We start from the raw sequence: 22,549 nt of genomic DNA on the forward strand, positions 1-22,549 counted from the left end.
AAAATAAAAAACACTCCGTTACAAAATATTACACAATGATACTCAATACAGAATGGAGGTTTTAAAGGTCTGTTAAAATACAAAACCAACGCATACCCTACACAGCAGTGGCAGTCAGTCTATTCATCATAGGCTCGGTCTGCACTCCTTACATCTCTTTTATCCTGTGTATTATAGCTATGACAAAAATAAAATTTGAAGTATCAATGGTTGTTTTGTCTAATTATCAGAGCGAATATGACAGAGTAGGGAAGCCAGTGGGGGAGCAGCACTCCATGTTAAGGATACTATAAATAGTAACAGCATAAGAAAAACTATCATAGAGTCTCTGTGGATAGAAATTCTGTACTTGAATACAAGGAACATAGTACTAGGATTGTACTACTGACTGCCTGATCAGGAAGGTGAGGTGAACACGAAATGCTGAGGGAGATTAAAGAAACTGCAAAAGTGGGACAGGCAATAATAAAGGGAGACTTCAACTATTGTTACGTAGTAAACATCTCATTATGGCAAGGTGCTGAAATGAAATTCCTGGATATGATAAAAGACTGCTTTCTAGAACAATTCACCTCAGAACCCAGACGAGAAGCAGTTCTAGAGCAAATCCTGAACTACAAACAGGATTTGCACCTGGTGTCTATAGGTGAGCCACTCTGTAATAGTGACTATAACATAATAAAATTCATTCTAGTGGAAAGGAGTAAACCAAAAAAAATGAGAAAGTTAGTTTAAAAAGACATTAAAAATGGCAGTCAAAATTGTAAAATGCCTACAGACAACATGGAAGATGTTTAAACATATTATTAAAGGTTCAATAAAAGTGAATACTGCAAATCTAAAAGGGTATTGAATGGTCCAAGAAAACCCCAAAACTAAGGGGGCTATCCATAGCAAGAAGGAATCATTTAAAAAAAAAAAAAAAAAAAAAAAAAAAAAAATGGAAGGTATACCAAAGAAGTACATAGGAAGGAACATAAACGCTAGACTATCAAATGTAAAAGCAAAATAAGGCAGTCCAAAAAAGAATTTTAGGAAACGTCTTGCAAAGGATGCTAAAGTTAATAATAACTTTAATACATCAGAAGCTGGAATCCAGTGAGAAAATAGGTGACCATTAGATGACCACGGCAGCTTGTCCAGCTGCTCCCCCAGCTGCCCTCCCCACCGGGGGAAGGCAGGCAGTGCTGGCAACCCCAGAAGATGCTATGGGGGCTGGGGGGAATGATGGGGGACCTGGAGAATTGAACCGGGAGGTGGGGGGGGAGCCCCTGTTCATTCCCCCCAGCCCCCACAGCTTCTCCCAGGGCTGCCAGCACTGCCCGTCTCACCCCAGCAGGGGGGGCAGCAAGGGGGCAGCTAGATGAGCTGCAGCTTGTCCCAGGGCTACTGGCTCATCCAGCTGCACCCCCCAGCACTGCCTAGTGCCTGCCTCCAATTTGATTTGGAGAGATTAGTGGGTCTCCCAATTCAATTTGGATTCAGGGATTTGGCCGCCACATCTCCTCTGAATCGAATTGGCTACCAAAGTTTTGCATAGCCCTAGTAAACAATGCTGGGGTGTGAACTAGCTGTTACTACTCAGGAAAAAGACCTTAAAGTCACTGTAAATAGCTCTCTGCAGGCTCAATGTGCAATGACAACCAAAAAAAGGTAATACAATATTGAGTGAGAAAACTGAAAACATAACGGAAAACAGCATCAAGCGTGATCAACCAGCTTTGTTCACTCATATTCTAGTTATGCTAGGGAAATGAACTCACATTCTACTTATGCTTGAGTTCAGACAGGCAAGCTGTACTTGAAGTCCTCATAGTTATGAAAAGCAAGGAGAAATACAGAATATCTAATTGTTAGTTGAGGTTTGAACTATGTCCATCATATTAGAATTTTTGTTCTGGATGCTCTTTCTGTAGCTCTATTTCTAGTCTAGCCTTTGCAAAATTATGGTGAAAGAAGCAGCTTTGTTGACATCAGAAGTGATCAGATTTTCTCAACCACTTCAGTTTTTAGCCAAACCAGTATGATACGGAAGCTTTACTGGCTTCATTAAGTGATTACTACCTTCTACCACTTAAGAAAGGTTGATCATTCAAATAAGTACTCTATATCCATCAAGAATATGGATGGCTGCAAAACCACATTTCCATTTTCAAAATTTAAGTTTCAAGATGTGTTTTTCTTCCAAAGCTAAGCTAAACAAAACCTTTTAAAAACCATCCTGGTAATTCACATATCCAGCTCAAAAGTAGGAGACTCAAGTTTAGGTCCCTACTCTTCTTGACTCATACAACAGACCTGAACTTGAGCCTCCCACTTCACAGATGATTGCTTTAATCATAGGCTTATCAGAACAGTTCCTCTTTTATCTGTTTTGTACAAGAATTCTATCCCAAACCATGACAATTTCATCAGTACATTTCCACAAAAATAGTTTGCTGGTTTCATAATTGTGTTTTTTGACATAATGTCAGGGGGAAAAAAGTTCCTTAAAATATTTCTGACTAGCTCTAATAAGGCCTTTTTGAGACTACCTATGAGGTAGAAAATAGCAGCAACAGTATACACTCAATATAGATCTAGTCCTTTTACTCATCAAGCAGGAAGAGTACTAAGGCATAAAATCAACCTCCATGACAATGTGTTTTGGCCATGCTTTACCAGTTCACAGTCTTGCCATACTTCTTAATACCCAACTCTTTCTGGATTTCTAAGGATTGAAGTGCGTTTCCCACCCCTCCCCGCACCAACTAATTATTGTATAAAGGTGGTAGTTTCTCTCTCCAACATAAATCTTTCAATTTACAAAATCCCAATGCTACCAATCCCACAAAGTTTTTGCTATAGTTGTTCCCACATTTATGGTCTTTCTATTAAGTTAAAAAATGCTCCCACTAGGGATATCTCGAACCACCGTTTACACGGCTAGTCTATCCATGAGGATAATATTATATTAATGACTCCAAATAATGAATTGTACCTGGAGGTACAAGGTGCTGATGCTAATCTTAGCATGTTAGGATTCGAGCAATTTGATATACCAACTTTTCTAATAACTTGTGTCAATTACTAATTCATCTTCAATCACAAGTCAGAGGCTTACAGTCCACATGCTGTTTTTGTGGAAACATCTCAGCTTTAGAACCAACTTCCTCTGTTGGTTGAAATATGCAGAAAATGTATGGAACTTCAGAGCACAATGCACAGTTAAGGTTTTAGATTTATATGACATTGATCAACTAGGTACAAAATGCATACCTTTAAAAAAACTTGGATGGATGCGTGAAAAAAATGTTATTGACATATTTCTTCTCCCTCTCTCTTCCTCCATATTTTAATACAAATTGTCCAAAGGTCTCTGGTCAGGAAGAACATGCATTGGAAAGTCAAACAGATGTTGACTTGTATCAAGTTAAAACATTCAGCAGATGCTTACCGAATACGCGTGGAGGCTATTTTTCCAACCATTTAAAAATGTAGATATTACACAATATTTTTTCTCAACCTTAACCAAACACTTATCACATGCTGAAGTCTTTTTAAATTTGGATTTGAGTTATCTGACTGGAAAGCAGAATCATAGAATAGCAAGGCTGGGAGGGACCTTCAGAGATCATCTAATCCAACCTATACGAAGTAGGATCATCCCTAGCCAAACCAACCTGTACAAATCTGTTGCCTAACCTATTAGCAAAACCACACAGTCAAACCTGACAACCGGAAGACACAATACCTTAACCCCCTAGAGGTAAAGCAGTGGAATCACGGTGGCCAATGCCCTGCTGCTGTAAATGTTGTTAAAATACATCTGAAAGATCCAAGGAAGAGGGCCACCACACACCTCTGATACAGAAGACAAAAAGGCTCCACAGTCTGTAACAACCTGACTGTGGGGTAAAATTCCTTTCAATTTTAAAATTCCTTTTAATTCATAGGGTAAAATTGGCCCAAACATGGTAACTGGTCTGACCCTGAGCAGAGGGGTAAGGTCTTCTAGCCAGGAACCTTCAGGCTTAAGTCCCAGCAGGAGCTTTGGCACACTGCTGTCAAAATCCCCAGAAATGGTGACACCCAATGCTTCCGAGATGGGGGGTTTTTTGCCTACCAACAACAAAAAAATCCCGACCCTGACATGTAGCAGCACAAGGGGCAAGGGGGGAGGGATCCTTTTTGGCCCCATGTGGCAACCAGCAAAGCCCAGAAGCATAGGAAATACCCGTAGCAGAACATAGGCATAGCTACTCTTAGATCAAACCTGACCAATGCCTATCCAATGTCTTTTAGAGCACCCCCAATGATAGAAAGTCCACAGCTTCCCTCAGCAATCTCACTGTCCTACTGTTTTAACAGTGAAGGAGTTCTTCCTGGTATCCAATCGAAACCTACTTTGTGGCCACTTCAAACCACTGGCCTGAATCTTGCTCTTTCCAGATAGACCAAAAAAGGCATTCTCTCATCTTTTTGGAGTCCTTCACATACTTGAAGACCACTATATCACGTCCCCTCTTAAGTGCATTTACTGCAAGCTGAACATGGCTATTTTCCTCAAACTCTGCTTGGATGGCTCGCCTTCCAAGTACTTTATCAGTTTTGTTACCCACTTCTGGACCCCCCTCTAATTTTTTCCATGCCCTTTTGAAAATGTGGAGCTCAAAACTGCACCTGATACCCTAGATGAGGCCTAACCTACTCTAAGTGAGGCCTTGCATTAGGTACAAGACACAGGAGATAAACATACTGGGAAGAGGCACTACTGATTTATCCCAAAACTGCATTTGCCTTTTGTGCAGCTACATCAAACTGCAGGCTCATATTCTACCAAGAATCCCAGATCCTTCTTTGTAGTGCTGCCACCCAGCCCCATGTCACCCATTTTGTATTCACATTTTTTATTATGCTTCCCAAGATATAGCACCTTGTATTTCTCAGCATTGAACTCCATCCTATTAACAGCTTTCCAATCTGTTGAGTTCTTTCTGAATTGCACTTCCGTCCTCCAATGTGTTCACAATCCTTAGCAGTTTTGTTCTCTGCAAATTTGCTCACAAAGCTCTCATTTCTAGGATCCAAATTATTAATTAAAACAGTGAACAACACTGGGCCCAGGATAAACCCCTGTGGGTCTCCACTCCAGACCTCTTGCCATTCTGACCATGGATCCACTTATATCTGCCCTTTGTTTGCGGCTATCAACTCAGTTGTCTATCCACCCTATAGTGGCTTTGTCTAGCCCACATTTCTCCAATCTGTTTGTGAGAAGGTCATGTGGGATTTTGTCAAAAGCCTTTCTAAAGCACAGATACATCCACAGCATTTCCTTCAGCAACCCAAGTAGTTACTTCACCAAATAAGATCTCAGGTTTGGTTGACAATTTGTTCTTAGTAAAATCATGCTGAGTGCTTATGATCAGCCTTTTCTCCTCCAAATGCTTGCACATGGACTTCCTTAAGATATGCTCCACTTGAACTTCTCATGTACTGAAATGAGACCAATTGGTCTGTAATTCCCTGGTTTCTCCTTTTTTGCCTTTCTTAGAGGGGCAATGTTGACCTTTTTCCAGCCCTCTAATAACTCACCCATCCCCCACAACTTCATAAATACTGTTGCCAAGGACTCCAAAATCACCTCTGCCTGTACCTTCCCTGTGATAAGGCTCTAAAATAGTTGAAGGGACTTTCTTTAAACCTTTACAAAAATTCACTTTTGGAAAGAAGTCAAGATAAATCTGAAAAAATAAAATTATATATACACATATAGATATTTTGGAAAATGAGCCTCCAAAAACAGGAGGTTATAATGGAAACATTTACAGAACTTGTGCTGCATAGTGTAAAGAACAGAACTGACAATGTGTGAAATAATATTTCTTGCTAAATACCTCTGAGTTCTACTTATTTTACTGTTCCCTCACCTTCATTATTTCCTCAACTTTTCCCTTTTCTACATGCATTTCTAATACCCCCTGTATTTCTAATCTCAATATATCACATTAGAAGCATGGTTGCTCTAACCTGAAGCATGCAAGGGAAGTCACCTGAAAGGAGATATATTTTATTCAGCCAGATGACTCAGTGCTGAACCTTATGAGGCACTGAAATGCCTCAGCTGTTCAAGACACTCAAAATATAAGGAAAATATTGGTCACTCCCTAGGAAACACCTAAAGGATGAGGTTAAGAATAAGGAGACAAATACAAAATTGCTTTCCTTGTCTTTCCAGTAGTTATATCAAACAGATCAACTATTCAATAGAGAACAGACACTACTTTTACTCCTGTAACCTTCACCATCTCAAGGGAAATTCCATAGTATAACATCTTATGCTGTATTGTCTTTTACATATATTCTGTAGGGTTGTTAAGGTGAAGTAATGGGTCTCTCCTAGATCTCTGCTCATAATATTGGGGCCTGCTTCCCCCCTAGCCATATCTTACAACAGAAGTTTCTGGCCCCAAAACATGTATATTACATATGAAACAGATAACATACAGTGTTACGGTAAATGGTAGAGGTAAAGGTTGGACAAATGTTGTCATTCTTAAAATTCCTTTCCCAGATTCCTACACCTTCTTTCACACTACTACTTCTTTTACAATGAAACGTTACAGGCTAGTTATAAGACTGGAATAGATCCTTTTCCCCAAAAATGTTCGGGGGAAAAACTATTCAACTTACCATTTCTATGACCTTTCAACATCTGTGCATATTTTCCACCACAGGATTCCCACAACTAGCATAACCATGGGTTCGTTACAGTCTGGAGATACTAATGTTACAGTTTCCATAACTTTGTTGCCAGATGTCAGGATTGACCAAGATCACGTACTATTACGAAGTACACAGAGTCTGAAGAATTCAAAATCCACCACTATCCAATATGGAACACCAAAGTATTCCAACGTAATTCTGAAATACCATGCAATACAAAATAAAAACTATAAATATTCTTAGAATTAAGATTTTTTTTATAAGTATATAAAACACTTACTCTAAGACTGTTCTGCACTGTACTACACTTGTAACAGAGTATTAAATCAAATGGAGTAAGCAAAAAATAATCACAGAACTGTAGAAAACTAGGCTTGGAAGGGACCTCAGGAGGTGCTGCAAAAGGAAACCAATAAGGTGGCGTGGTACAACACTCCTGGGCCAGGCAAAAATGGAGCCATCACCACCTCTCCAGGCTGGGCAACAGAGCCTGCTGTACAGCACCCTCTGCATCCTTTGCACTGCTTCATGTGGCTTTCCTCTTTCTCTTGTGATGGTCCATATTCTACCACCCTGTAGAATCCTGACACACAAACTCTGGATGTCCATGCCTCACCCTCCCCTCACTCCCTACAGGCCACAATCTGTCTTGAGATGTCCCCACCCTCAGCTGCATGCAGAAACACCATGTGGGGTGAAAGACCATTGGGATACTGGAGGACTCCAACTTGAGCAGCAGCAGTGGGGAGTAGCCACAACTTAATGGAACGGGAGCCAGGTTATGTAGAGCAGAGATACTCCTGCCCTGGAGTGGCAGCATGAGTGCTTTAAGCCACTTAAAGGTGTTTACATGTGGCCAATCCAGGAGTTAAGAGCTCCAGGAGCTACCTAACATTACCATGTAACAAGGCTTTAAAGGTCTTGTTACACGTTGTATTTTGACAGGGAGAAATGTTGATCAGTTTTGTGCTAGCTTGGAGTTTGGAGAAGTCACACCTTTAGCCTAGAAATGTTCTGACTCCTGCACGGCTGTGACTTTCTACTCCTTTCCACCCTTACTTTTCTATGATTCTCTATGTGGCTTGATCTTTACCTCTCCTGCTGGGTGAAGAGCTCCAGCAGTCCCCTGCTCCATGCATCCCATCCACATGTAGCACAGTTGCTGTGGGATGAGGGACAGCCTGCTGCTAAGGAAGCCACTGCTGCAGGGAGGGGTGGCTGCAGGTGTATCCAGGTTGTGGGTGCAGGGCAGGACTAGGAGCTGTAGTTGGAAAGTTTCAAAGCTGTCTTACTTCCACCATCTAGCATAAATCTGGACCCCCATTTATCTGCCTGCCTCTCTCATACACACATAGACACCTCCCATCTCCAGGGATAAAAAAGGGAGGACATTTGTCTCATCATAGCAAATTGCAGTTTGGGAGGGCATGAGCCTAGCTTGCCCCATAATGAATCCACAGTGCTGCCTTCTTCGTCCAAGTGCCTCAGCCTCCTAGCTAGACTGCACATTCCTAATGCTCACCAAGGCTGCCAGCTGAGAGGGGAAAATTGAACAAAAATAGCATCCTGCTCTGATCCTGATCAAAGCAAGTAGCACTCAGTGAAATGAGGATGATGGCGGAGGCTTGCAAAGGATTGGGAGACGCTTGATCAGTAGTCACCAGGTACAGGCGTGTGTGTGGCTCAGAAGAGCTCTCATTAAAGCCTGAGGGCTGTGTGGCTCGGAGTCTCCAGCTAGGAGAAAGCTGGGTCAGCAATGAGGGTAGAGAAGAAGGGGAGGGCTGTAGGGCACACCCATTGGATAGGAGCTTTTATGAGAGCTGGGGATTGCAGGGACCACAGGAAGTCTGGCAGGAAATACAAGATGCTGCAATCACCTTTTAGCTGGTGCCAAGAGGAACCTGCAGGGATGAAAATGTGGGGGCGGGAAGGGCAGGAGGGAAAGGAAGGGACCAGCCTTGCCCCACAGTGCCCATGCAATGGCAGGCAGATTGTGGGAGGCACGTTGTCCACACAGAACAGGAGGGTGGGGGAGGGTACCACTGCATCCTGGGACACTTGACTTCAACTTGGGTGGTACATCTGTGGAGTGGCCACACGTTAACAGAACAGACGCTGCATTGTGCAGACCAGAGAGAATCCTGCCCTTTGCACTGCATGGGTGTTGCATGTGTTCTTTAAGCTACTTTAAGGTGGTAAGGTGCAGACAATCCAGAGGTTAAGAGCTCTGGGACCTGCCCAAAATTAGCATGTAACAAGGCCCTAAAAAAGCCCAATTCCCTCAGCCTCTCCTCATAAGTCATGTGCCCCAGCCCTATCAATTTTCATTGCCCGCTGTTGAACTTTTCAATTTGTTCACATCCTTTCTGTAGTGAGAGGCCCACTACATATGCCTATTTTAAACATACAAGTATAATTACTGCAAAAAGAGTAGCTTCCCTTATTTTAAGCTGCAGGGAGACTTAATATAATAACTGTTAGCCTTGCTGTGACCCTACTCCCCATCTTTTAAGCACTAATAACTACAGGACTGAACTGCTGCCAGTCCCTTCAAGTAGTTTTCTTTTATCAGTACTCAGTTATAAATATTAACATAAATCCTAAAAACTAGGTGAGAACAAGTGAATTTAAATGGTACCCAAAATACATTTCAGAAATAAAAGCAAGCAGGTCTGAAATAAAAATCGGACAAACACTTAAATTAACTAGTCAAGCATTTTTCCAAGAAGTGCTCAAAAACCACTTAGCTGGAGTTCTTCCTAGTTTCCTTCTATTTTGCTCAGCTAGTATCTAAAGGTGTCTTCTGCCTTAAATTTATAAAAACTCATTAAATAAGACAGGTTAATGCTTATTAATAAATCTTACATAACCTCATGTGCAGTATACTTGTAAAGCGCCATCCATTATGAAATCCATTTTTCCTCTTAGCTTTCACAATATATACAGTTATAAGGCACAGTTAGATACTTGTTATACCGTCTTATAAATGTGCAAGATAGTACAATATTTTTAAGCAGTAGCTTACATGGATAGCTTACAAAAGTAAAATGCCTTGAAAACAAAATGAGGAAAAGCACAGTTCAAGATTTACTCTCTCAAACTTGAATAGGATTCCTTTTATTTGGAGGTAGCCACTAGCTTCTGTGAAGTTCAGAACTCCTGAAATAAAAACCTAGGCAAAATGAACAATCTAAAAGACAAAAGTATTGATATAGGCAGTCAGCCTGTCGGACATGATGATTCTTTTTTCTGTCATACTCAGATCAATCCTAGACCTCTTGACACAACGTAGATCTAATGTTTGCATTTATGCCTCTCCAGACTAAAAGCTTTTTTGATAATTAAGAGTCATGGGAATTGATGACTATCTAACTACTGGTTCAATTATAGATTTATTTCAGAATTGGTTGAATAATTCCATACCTTGAAATGTTTTTCTTGGTCTTCTGCTCAAATAAAGGAATGTCATTACCTTAAAACAAGCAATTAATCAATACTACACATGCTGCAATATTTTACCCAGGTTGTCACCTGGTGTATTACAAAAATATCTGCCAGGTGTTGCATACTTTCCCTGTAAAAAAAAATATATAGTTTCTCTCCAGTTAACAAATGTTAGCTTGCTTTAAGTTTTATCAGTAAACATATCAGCACTGCAAAATCATCAATTAAGTCCTAGACAGCTTCAACCAATTATAGCTCTTGTGTGCCAAGAGCCACAGCAGAGACAGATTGTGTGTGGGCTTATTAACTCATTCTTTTTTTCTGGGGGGGGGGGGGTTGTTTTGTTTTGTTTTGTTTTACAATTAAGTGCCTCTTCTGTGACCGTATTAAAGCAAACAAAGTTGTTTTACAGTGATATATGCCTTTGCCTTAAAAACTGTGGACTTCAACCTGGACATTTTTCACTACAGAACTTTCATATAAATAACCAATAAATTTAATATTTACATATGCAAAATGCAAATTATACATCTGCTATACTGGTTACCAGAATATCAACATCATTTTACTGGTTTCAATTTTGGAACAACTGGCACACTAATTTTTCAAGGGTATAGTTTTCCTATAGACATATCAGTATTTCCTCTGGGCCCCAACAAAATCAATTATTTTTAGTAGCATTTTCTTTTCTTTTTTCTTTTTTTTCTTTTTTAACTGGATCAGTTGCCTAGGTCCCTGGAAGATATTCAGGTAAACACATGATAGGATCTGATCCACACAATCACTCCTCCTATTATACTATAGTATTCATGGCAGGAGGCATGACTGTGGGATTCAGCCTCAGATCTAATAAATCCTTATTGCTGTTGCAGGGGGAGCCAAGGATCATTGGGAGGCCTGCAGCAATAGGGCTTCCAGCTGGGAGAGCACCCGTGCACTACCATGGCTGAGATTCCTGTCAGCTGAGGAGCTCCCAGCCACAGGAGAGCGCCTGGCTACACGTTCAGTCCATTTTTTGTGGAATAACGTTGTAGCTTCTTCCTTATTTAATCACACCATTAACTGACAATGTGTGGCAGGGTCACAACTTAAGACGTGATTAACTGGTTAATTTTAGGTAGGTGGTGCCTCATTAGACCAAGATTTTTTTTCCCCCCGTTCTGAAACCATTGAGTTTACAAAGGCAGAGCTGAAGCCTGATGAAGATTGCTTTTTCCACAGAGAAACAAAACTAGAACTGAGTATCATATTCTGTTCTTCTGTAGACACTGAGGATAAAATCTCAGACTCACTGGGAATTTTAAATAGATGTAAACAGGTCAAGTTTTCACCTTTAGAAAATAAATAGTTTAAACATACTTAACTGATCTTTTAAAAAAAAATATTTACAACTCAAATGTAAGGGCTGCAATTGCATTCAGGGTTCCATTCAACTTCTATTAGGGCCAGTCAGATCATAAGAACCAGAACCTATTCCATCTTTTTGACGTCTAAGGGTCAAGACACGTGGGATTCATATGTTAAATGAACTTCAAATCCAAACATCTATGTATTCAAGCAGTAAAACATATGCCAAGTACCCTTGTATTGTAGCAAACCTATGAACTTTCATACAAGGAGTATCTCCAGATTGTATTAAGTAGCATATGTTCAGTTACTTTTCTGGAGCAGGGTGACAGTAATTCAAGAAATTTGTGGTCCTCCAGCATCCCAAGATGCACAACTCCTAGCCCCCCACTCTTGCTCCACTTGAGCATTCTGATGAGACGTGTTAACACCTAGCTTCATGAACTGAGCTGAATCCAAGAAAATCCTCCTTGGACCCCTTCAGGAAGGCCATGAACTGGACTCACACCAAAGTACTGGACCTCATCACAATCTGCCACCAAAACCAAGGGAAAAAAAGGCAGCCAACAAAACCAGGTGGCCTACAGACACATCATGGATCAGATGGATGCTTGGGAGTAACAGTGGAACTGGTAGCACATCCACATTAAAATCAAGCGCATGAATTCAAAGCATGTTTGACACCAATAAGATCTTGGCCACAAGAAATGGGTCCCCCGCCATGAGGAGCTGCCAAGGAGTCTTGAGGCATATCCCATTGTCACTTCCCATTATACCGTGCATTACACTTTCAGGGGCCTTGTTCAGGACAACAATAATGAAAAGAGTCCACTATTCACCATCTCCTGCCAAAAAGTCCATGGAGGAGCACAAGGATGCCTGCTCAGTGGACCTGTTCTCTAGCCAAACCCAGACATGGACCCATATCCAAACCCAGGATGCACAATATGGGGACACCCCAGACAAGATCCTCATTGACAGGCACAGGTAACCCTGCACCAGCCGCTGGCAAGTTGGGGAAAGGATGACTGGTGGTATAACTTTGGGTGCTGGCGTGGCTCAGAGCTTGCTCTGGGAGTGGCTCATGCATTGGGGGCTGACTTGTTCTGTGAGGGTGCATGGCCCAGTTGTGACTGGGGGCTCACTCTGAGGGTGGCTCATGGCTTGGTGAAGTGCCCATGTACAAACTGCCACCCAACCATGAAATTAACCAGAAGCGAAGGGGCATTATGTTCTACACAATGCAGATGTGGGAATTGGTGGTACACCTGTGCTTGGACCACAGAAATTATGCACAGGTCTATGACCCAGTTAAGGCATCAATGGCTGGGCCAACCCCGCAGCCTCTCCCCCCCCCCCAAAAGGCACTGGTTGCATAGCCAGTGGCAGTCCTGTATATTCCTCTGAGGGCAAGGTGTGGACAGATCCACAGCTAGGGAGTGCTGTCATTATTCATGTCCCAGTATGGTAGCAGCCTCCATCAGCTCAGGGATACCAGGCACAGCCCTTTTTGATGGCAGTGAAATTGGTCATCCTTCAGGATTCCAGGTCATCCCCACAGATTGGAGTCGTGGCAGCAGGAGGTTTGGAACACTGGGCAGGGCATCATTCTTCAAGGGACAGCTGGTGGGAGGGAGAGTAAGGTCATCCTAGTTCATGTCATCACTGATCATTGCTTTCTTTGTTAGGAGGTCTGGCAGTGCTATGAAGCTGTAACGCAGGCATAGGAAGATTTCCAAAGCTTGTTCCATGGAACTGCTACCTCTCCCAGGGAACCATCACTGCTTTTTTCCTTCCTTGAGTCTAAGCATTACATTAGAGCCTGCAGAAGCAGGAAGACATCTTGGGGTGTTGCCCCCTGCAAGCTCAAAGACCTCCCTTCTGTGCTGCTGGGACAACATTGCAAGACAGAGATTGGCTAGAGAAGCAGGGTCTTGAGAGGGGGCAGGCAGAAAGTTTATTGAGGCAGTGGGAAGAGAGGTGTCTTCCTAATAGAAACCACTGGGGAGGGAAGACTGAGTAGCTAGAACTACCACTAGATAGAGTGCTTACAGAAGAGGTCCTGACCTCATCCCAATTGCACATGAAAACACATATGCTAGGAAGGCAAGACACTTAGACTTTCCTTCATAATATCTAGACGTTTGTAATAAGGGACACTTCCACCCAGATGATGTCCCAGAGCCAAAATGTCAACAGGATCCATGAGATTAAGTGCTAGAGGACCTCATGGAGTCCTTAGCATGCCAAGCCATTGCTATCAAGAGCTGGTCAGCTGCCTACAAGCAGCAGCAAGACCAGTTGGAGGAGATGCTAAAACCTCTTCCACAGAATTGTGTCTCAGGACAGCCAGTTCCTGGAACTGGTGCAGAGATTGGCGAGGAGCTCAGAGATGGGATCAGGAACTGGCCCTCCACGCTTCCCTCTTTCTGTGGTAAAGTCATCCTTCCTGGACAGCATGGTTACCACTGCAAAGGATTATGCCGTGTCATAGCAGTGAGATAGCAGGCATCTGAAGCTGCCTCCCTAACCTGACCTAAGGGAATGGCACCAGCATCATACCAGCTTAGGATACTATGGATATTTTCTGCCTCCTGCCCATCCTCCCCCACCCTTCCCTAGCCAGCAACTGATGCTACGTGGTCAATTGGAACAAGGGGAGGCTGACTAGGTGTGCCATGTGCACACCTCCCCATATTCCAATTGCCTTGGACAGCTGGAGCCTTGCATCCCCCTGCATGGCTGGATACCAATCAGGGAGTGGAGATCTGAGCAACAGCCCAAACACCACAGCAGGGGCAATGGGAAACACAACTACTCCCAGACCCCCAGAGGCTGCACTCCCAGCAGTATGGGAACAGCACCACAAAAAGGTAAATGAACTTCAGTGATTAGATGGGAGGAAGGACCCTTGCCATATTTGCCCCCAACCAGCAGTTCAGAGTCAGACCCACTTATGGAGATGCACCTATCAAGCTACTTGGAGCCATATGGCTCAGACTTGGATGGGGGGCATGCTTCCATACCACAGCACTCCCATCCAAAGCCACCCCACAGCACATTTAACATACCTGCACATTTAGCAAAGTTTCTATAGTTTATCTGAAGAAATAAAGCTTCCACAGTTATGAAATTTGTTCCTTATGTGCTTCCTGTCCAGACATCAACTTGAGTCACTCACAACCCCAAACCACCCATGCCTGTCTCCCTCTCCCATCCATCTGTCAGACCCCCAAACACAGGACCCCAGTTCCCCTACCTGTATTTCAGTGTTCCAGCTGTTCTATCCCCCCATCCTGTTCATGTCCCCCACTCCAAACCCCCACAACAGAGAGCATTAAGCCCAACAGCTGGCATGAAAGATGTTTCCAGAAATGTTTTGGAAGAGGACATTAAAGATACAGCACAGTGACAGAACATTATCACAGGAAGTAGTCAGATATGGCTTTCCTGATCAGAACAGCCTCACAGTGGTTTGTCCATGACAATCTGGAAAGAGCAACACTTCATCCTGGGCCCCAGTCAAAGTGTCATTGTTTTTCACCCACCCTAGGTCCACCCAGAGCCAGTCCAGTTTCCAGGAGGCTTCCCCTCTCACCTCAGAAATACTGTGGAGGATGCAGGTGATGGCCATGAAGATGGAAATATTCCTTATCCTGCATTCAAAGAAGACCCTCCCAGGGACCTCCAGTACACCTTTAGGTGTGCAAAAGTTACACTCCACCACCATCTGACAGCTGCTCCACTATTAACTGATTAACTCCCTCCTGGGGTCCAGCTGGTCAGTGTATGGCTTCATGAGCCAGGGGAACAGAAGATAGATCAAGTCACCAATGATCAGTGGGAGAATGGTCAGCCCACCCAAATCCATAGTGGTAACACCAAGAGGGAACTTCCACTGCTGAATCATCTCTGGATACATAGGCATTGTGTAAGAAGCTCAACCATCCAATGTTGATGTCAGTGAAGCACTATCAGAGCTCTACAACTCCCTGGAGTAGAACTGAAAAGCACCCCTCAGAATTTATGTAATCCATGGTGCGGTGAGAGGGGAACACAATAGGTATTTCTGTTTAGGATGCAGCACTGACCTTCTGTGGGTCCCCAAGCTGGATGAATTGTGGCCCCAGCTCCTCAAATGTGGTGCTGCATACTTTGTGCACAGCCATTGTCATCACTGTCCACTCCACACTGAACCAGCCAGTGACAGAACAAAGGCTGTCACTGCTTGTCAGCTTTCAAACCACTGGGCCACATGCATCCCTATGGACATGCGTGCTGAAGCCCAGTACCCTGGACAGAAAGATCAGCTCAGCACAAAGGTCCAAGAATAAAGTTTCATCACTGTTCATTGTTCCAGGTTCTGAGCATGAACTACTCCCACCAGTCTGAGCTCACCAGTAATACCCAGCAGTGATAAAATGGTATTTGATGGTCTATTATGACGTCCATGGCAGAAACATGGTCCTCAAAGTAGCTCGTCATCAGGGCCAGGAGTTTGCACCACCAAAGCATGGAGTGCCTATGGATTCGAGCACAGTCAGGTCAAAGTTGTGCTCAGTTCTGTAACTCATCATCCCAGTCCTTGGAGATCTGATACCAGTTGGAATAGTCAGCCAAGGAGGAACTGGCATTTGTGTTCTCCCCTCAGTAAAATGGTCAGCCAACTGGCACTTTGATTTGTGCTTGGCTGTTTTCAGCTGCTGTCGGAAGCATAGAAAACAGTTGCCTCAGGACAGCATGCCAAGAGACTTGCTCACTGGCCTTCTAGCAGCGGACTGCGAGCTGTCCATGAAAGGTTCATAGCAAACATTACCATTCCACTGCTCAGAATGTATCCCAACTTTAATGCCACATAACATGCTACAGATTTAACATATTAAGGGCATTTTTACATGTCCTGCAGGAGATGGAGCTGGGGGCTTTAGTGAGCCACACAAATTAAAAGCGCCCACACTTCATGTACATTAGCAGCACAGCATATCTCCATGCTAAAAAATGGTGCTGGGGCACTCTGAACTATAGCTCATCTAACATGTTTTATTTTAAAGCGCTTCCGCTACCATTTTTCCAGCACACAGACATGCTGCACCACTGATGCACATGATGTTGAAAGCTGCCAGAGCACATCAATTTCCATGCTCCAGTACGCACAGTTAATTGAGTCCACTCCAACATGGTGGATTTCCAGCACATTGAAAGAAGAATCCTATATGTGAGCATGGAGTCTAAGTTTCCCATACAATAAGGCCCTAAGTGGTAATTAGGCATCTAATTATGATCCTATTCCATCCTGCTTGTGTCCCTGAAAAATTCTTCTCATCTACTTTTGTCCATCTTAGCCTTAAGACTAAGTCACAAAAAGCAGCAAAGAGGAAAGGACTTGCAGCCTTTTGCACTAACAGTTTTTTGGAAACCCAAATATGTTCCTATTCTACCATATTTGAGCATTCAGGTGTACCACATAGCTAACTAACATGTGGAATAAGAACTGACCCCAAGTGTCTTCTCAATTATTTTAATGGGCAATCAGAAGCTTCAAAATGAGATTTGACAAACAAAATAGTAAAAAGTTATAAGGAAAGAAGGGAGGGAGCAGCTTTCAGTTGATTCATATAAATTACTGTTAGAAATCCACATGCAAAATTGTCATGATCTCTCAAGATCAACAGCTCTTGTACCAACACCATTCCCAACAGAAGAATCTTCATACATTAAGAAGAAAGGATGTACCTTGGCTTGGTCAAAATTATGCCTCCTACCAGGCATGAAAATCCTGCAGATACTCATGTTTTAATTGAACTGTTTACACAGTTAAGTGCATATCCGACCCCTAGATTGTATAGTTCAAGTAGATGCCTTTTCATTGCGCTTGTAAAGCTCTGTACAAATACAAAAGTCACTGAACAAATTCCAATGACAATTTAATATTAAAAGCTCTGCATAATCAACTTTGGTTTGTTCAACTTTCCCAAATTTAGCCATTTTACTCATGACTTAAAAAACTATTTTGTTTTTCTAGTACAATGAAACTGAGCACACAGCCCTACCAGGCAACATACAAGCTATGTAATCCTAGCTTTCACAGCAATTGAAGTTGCAGGTGCCACAAGTAACTTGTTCTTTCACTAGGCTAGAATACAAAAACCATTCAACCCTAGATTTACCTCATAGAATAACTTTGTTTAAGATATTGAGAAGGATTTAATTACATTTTTGGTTCAACAAATTGTTTTTTAAAAAATTCAAATACACTTTAAAGCATATTACTAAATCTGGTCAGAAAGCAGGCCTTCAATAAACCAAAAATACCACACCAACCTTGCATCGTTTCTGTAGCAAATATATTTCTCTACCACTACTCTGAATATTTTGTACGTTCCAAGATACATCTGCCAAAATAGACATTTTACTTTTAATTTTTTGATGAGAGAAAAATATCCCCAACAAATGCAACACAATACTGTATTTGTGCTTCTCCTCTTTCTAAAATTATATTTGTATTGTGAGCCATTTCCTTCCCATTTAAAGAAATGCATCACTTTGCAGACTAAGGTATTTACTTGACACACATGCTTTCTCCCAAAGATTAGCCTTCCAGAATTGGTGTACGTGTCTTTAGCAAATACGTACAGAAATGCTATAAGATGGCTGCTCCTTCTTTTCTCCCCAGAAGCTGCAGAGGAAGGGACAGATTGGGCTCAGAGGAGGTCAACATGTCTGATATTCTCATGAATATTCTAACTTCTGAAGTACTGGGTAACAGAACAAAACTTCTTCCTCTTCCTTGTGATATACTTTATGAGAATGGGATAGCATTGATACTTAACTCGGGGCTGTAAGGTGCCACTAGGTACCTATAAATTATACTTCTGCAACACCTACACTCGTTTGCTGAATTTACCTTTTTGGTTTTTTTGCATGGATTAAGAGTTTTGAGAGCTATAGTTGCTAAGGTTACATTCTTTCAAGAAGCTTTTCCAATACTATGTATTTACATTAAAAGTATATCTAGATCTAACTCACTATAACAAAAGTGTATTTTGTACTTCATTTGAAAAATAATGAACCATCTTTACATTTCCTCTGGATCTAGGTTTTTTCAAATTAGTCCAATGCAAAATGCCAAATTTGGAAAATGTATAATACACGCTATTATATTTATACACATAGTGACAACATTTTTAACCACTGTGCCAGAAGTTAGATTTCGAAATATAGATTTAGCCCAAATTTACTGTATTCATTTACCTAGTATTATAAAGGGACCTTAAAACTTATCAATTTCCATAGTTCCTAGTAATAAATCAGACCTATACATAGATGCTGCATATGTTTTCTTGGCTGTCTAAATGGATACAACACTTGAGTTTAGATTCCTATTACCATTTCTTATAATTTCATATTCTTACTTTTAATTTTTTTCTGACATATTATTACATAAAACCAGTATCATAAAAAAAAAAAAACACTAGTTGACAACGAATGGAAGTGTTATCAAATACAGAAAAATCCCTAAACAAAAACAAACCCTTCAAAATGCACAAGAACACGTGTTAGGGGAGGGGACCTATTTTAATTTTCAAAATTATTTACATTTGTATCTCAGGTGCTGACTGTAATACTAATAAGTAATAACGTGTAGCAAGATATTTTCCTGTAAAAGTCTAACTGTGTCACATTACAAATAAAAATAATCTATCATATCCGTGTCTCCTTTTCTCTTTACCAGGCTGTACAGATCTTCAGGATCACATCATGTATAAAAAACAAAATTTTTGAAAAGTAGAAATTCTTGCAAGCTGACTGGACTAGAAACACACTTTACTGAACTAGAAGGCAACTTTATAATATAGCATATAAGATTGTATAAACATATTAAAAGTTGAATATAAACTGGAAGGGGTACAAAGAGGAGCAATTAAGATGGTTAAGGGAATGAAGAATATGTTTTATGAGAAGCTACTGAAGGAGCTCGGATTGTTTACCTTTATAAATAAATGTTTAGCATGAGTAACAGGAAGGGAGAAGAGATGTTAAATATAAGAGAAATATCAACATAAATTAAAATAATTTCAAGCTGGTCATGAACAAATTTAAACTGAAATTTAGAGGGTTTCCAACTATCAAAATTGTGCCGAAGTGGATATGCAGGCCTTAGAGACCCAGAACTGAATCAGCCTAAACCTACAACTGCTGGGCTTAGACTAAGGAAAGAAAGAGGTGCCTGCAAACATCCTTCCCCTGCCCCCCTCCCCAAAGTCTGGTGGTTGGGGTACTCATCTAGGAAGTAGGATGCGCCCTGAGTTCTCAGCTCCATTCGTCTTTTCCAGTTTAGCTAATAATTTTCCATGGAGCACAATGACAACTACATTGCTTAGATCTAGACAGATACCAATTGCATTGTTCTTGTCTAAGAAATCATTTCTTATATCATAGAAGAATATTAGATTGGTCTGACATCTTCTTTCTTGGATTAAACCAACATATTGTGTTCCATCCTATTTTCTTTTAAAGTCCTTCATTATTCTCTCAGTTTCAATATCTGTTTAAGACTTTGCTTAATATTGAACTCAAACTGGGTTTGGTTCATTCTCCCCCCCCCCCTTTTTTTTTTTGTTTTTGCATAAAGGCACTATATTTGCTATTATCCTATATTAGGATAATATCTCTAATTGATCAACGTGTTCAAGATTCCCGCTACAAGATTTGCTACTTTGTTTGCCACTTCTTTCAATAATTTGGGACTGATATTACCTAGTATCCAATCAGCTTTGTCACAATAACCAATCTAAATTTTTTTCTCTTTCATCAGACCCAACATGGTCACTTCTGTTATAATTTTGGGATCTCAGTGAGGTCTTAAGTCTGTTGAATCCTTCAGCCCCGCAGCATAGATACCATCTTCCTATCGTGGCTTCCACTCTTTTGAGAAAATGTAGTCTTCTGTTCTACTAAAAGGGCTGGAATGACAAAAATAATTTCAATACTCTTTTTCCAATGCATATAGAATGCATCAGCCAGCTTTTAGTAGGATTGTTTTTCCTCTTTATGCACTTTCTTTCCTCTGCTAAATGTCTTTATAGTTCACACAGTTGTTTATGAACGCTCATGAATGTTTAGGAATAATTATTCTCAGAGTTTCTCTATTCTAGCACATCTCATGTAAGCTTAGAGTTTTTTACTACTTTTTTTTTGCAAAGCATTTAGATCTGGATGCCACAAATTCACAGTACCTGATTTTTCATTTAATCTGAAACATTTACCAAGACTTTTTTGCCAATTACACAGTTTTCTTATGGTGAATAAAAGTGATCTTTCAGGCTACATACTGCTATATAGTATAATAAGATTTAATAAAGGGAACAACCCACAAACACCAAATCTAACTCATAACAGCCTTTTTACTAAAATATGAGTAGATATACGGTAGTTATTTTCAGCAGGATTAAAGAACCCTATAGAGTAAGATCTCTGCCCCACTTTCAATGTCTGACTTCTGCTACAGCAGCTTGAGCTACATTTGTATCATAATCCACAGTAAAAATAAGGTGCAGAAAGTGTTTGAGAGTTGAAATAAATATTATTTTCTTATATTATTTTAAGTCAATGCTAAGCTGGTAATTCATTATGTCAGTGAATTATGTCATTCTGGACCTTCTGGTCTGATGCAAAACCTAGTGAAGTTGGTAAGAATCCTTACTTAAGATGCACTGGATCAGAATATTTTGATTACATATGGAGTAAAAGTGGCCATTCTAAATACTTTATTGGATCTTTTTGTTTTGTTTTTCTCAAAAATAAGCTGTGCTGGCATTACTACCTTGGAAAATGTCTAATTTGCCTAGCTTTATTTTCCCTGCATTTTCAACTTTACCATTTCCATTTTATTTTCCAATCTAAATCATTCTCCAGTAGCTTCTGTATTCTGTACTACAGGTAGAGAAATTAAATCATTTCTGCATCTATACCTTTCAAAGAGATCTACCAAATTTATCCTTGAACCCACACAGCATCCCACTGACATCAATACAGCTATCTCCTTTGTACAGTGCTGCAAGATCTGCAGATGAAAAATACTAATGTTAGGCATTAATTGTTATTCATGTGCTCTAAGTTCATGGGTGCTTACATCTTTTCAGGATCAGGATCTTGTTTTTCACTGCAAAGCAGTTAACATTATATAATTTGCATTGTTTCAAACAGTTACATTCTAAAGTCTACCTAAAATATAAGCAATATAGGTACAGGATTCTCTGTAAAAAGGAAGGAAGGAAGACAGTACTCTATAAGAACACCAGTGTGTTCATCATAATGTTAGCACATATTTGCTGAGCCAAAGATAAGAATAATTCTACTTTCAACATACTATTGTTTTTTTTCAGTGTCAAAGTGTTGAGAACTTAAAAGCTTTTACAATATTTCCCTCAAATGTGACAAGAAAACAGATCAAGGCTATTTAGCTCATATTTTCCTGATTTGCTGCTTCTAAGGTGACAAGTTAATGAAACCTAAAATGGCATTAATAAGTTGAAAAAAAAAACAAAAAAACAAATAAAACTAATTGCTTAATACCGAAAACAAAATTAGTTCAAGTAAAATTATAACTATTAAAATTAGAACAAAACTGGAATATTTTATGAAAATAATGATTTAATAAAAATTACAACAATGTATTGGTGAATTTTGTCTCCATGAAAATGTTGGAATTCAGTTTATTTGAATTCTTATGCTTTTGAATGATTGAAAATGGTTATAATTTGTATTACAGCAGTATTTAGAGAAGCCACCCAAGATCAGTACTAAGCAATGTACATATACAGAATAAAATATTTACAAAATCCAGACAGGAACTTTACAGCCAGATACAGACATTACACCTTTACTAGTATGAGTGCTCAGAAACTGGTCTATACTGGAAACTGAACAGAAGCACGGCACACAGACTTGTTTAAAAATGGCAGAACCCAGTCTAAAATTTTCCACCATACCAACTGAAACAATGCCACTTACAGAAAACTGGATAATTTAGATCGAGTCTGTCTTGGGA

The 22,549-nt window shown here is 40.6% G+C and overlaps 1 protein-coding gene across 1 annotated transcript in view; it reads right to left on the reverse strand.

Moving 5' to 3' along the window:
- Positions 1-22,549, reverse strand: part of DOK6 (docking protein 6) — a 490,286-nt gene that overhangs the window by 455,599 nt on the left and 12,138 nt on the right. The window lies entirely within an intron of this gene.

Source organism: Crocodylus siamensis, chromosome 3 (genome assembly GCF_052110815.1).
Source record: "Crocodylus siamensis isolate JL-2025a chromosome 3, ASM5211081v1, whole genome shotgun sequence".
Lineage (NCBI taxonomy): Eukaryota > Metazoa > Chordata > Crocodylia > Crocodylidae > Crocodylus > Crocodylus siamensis.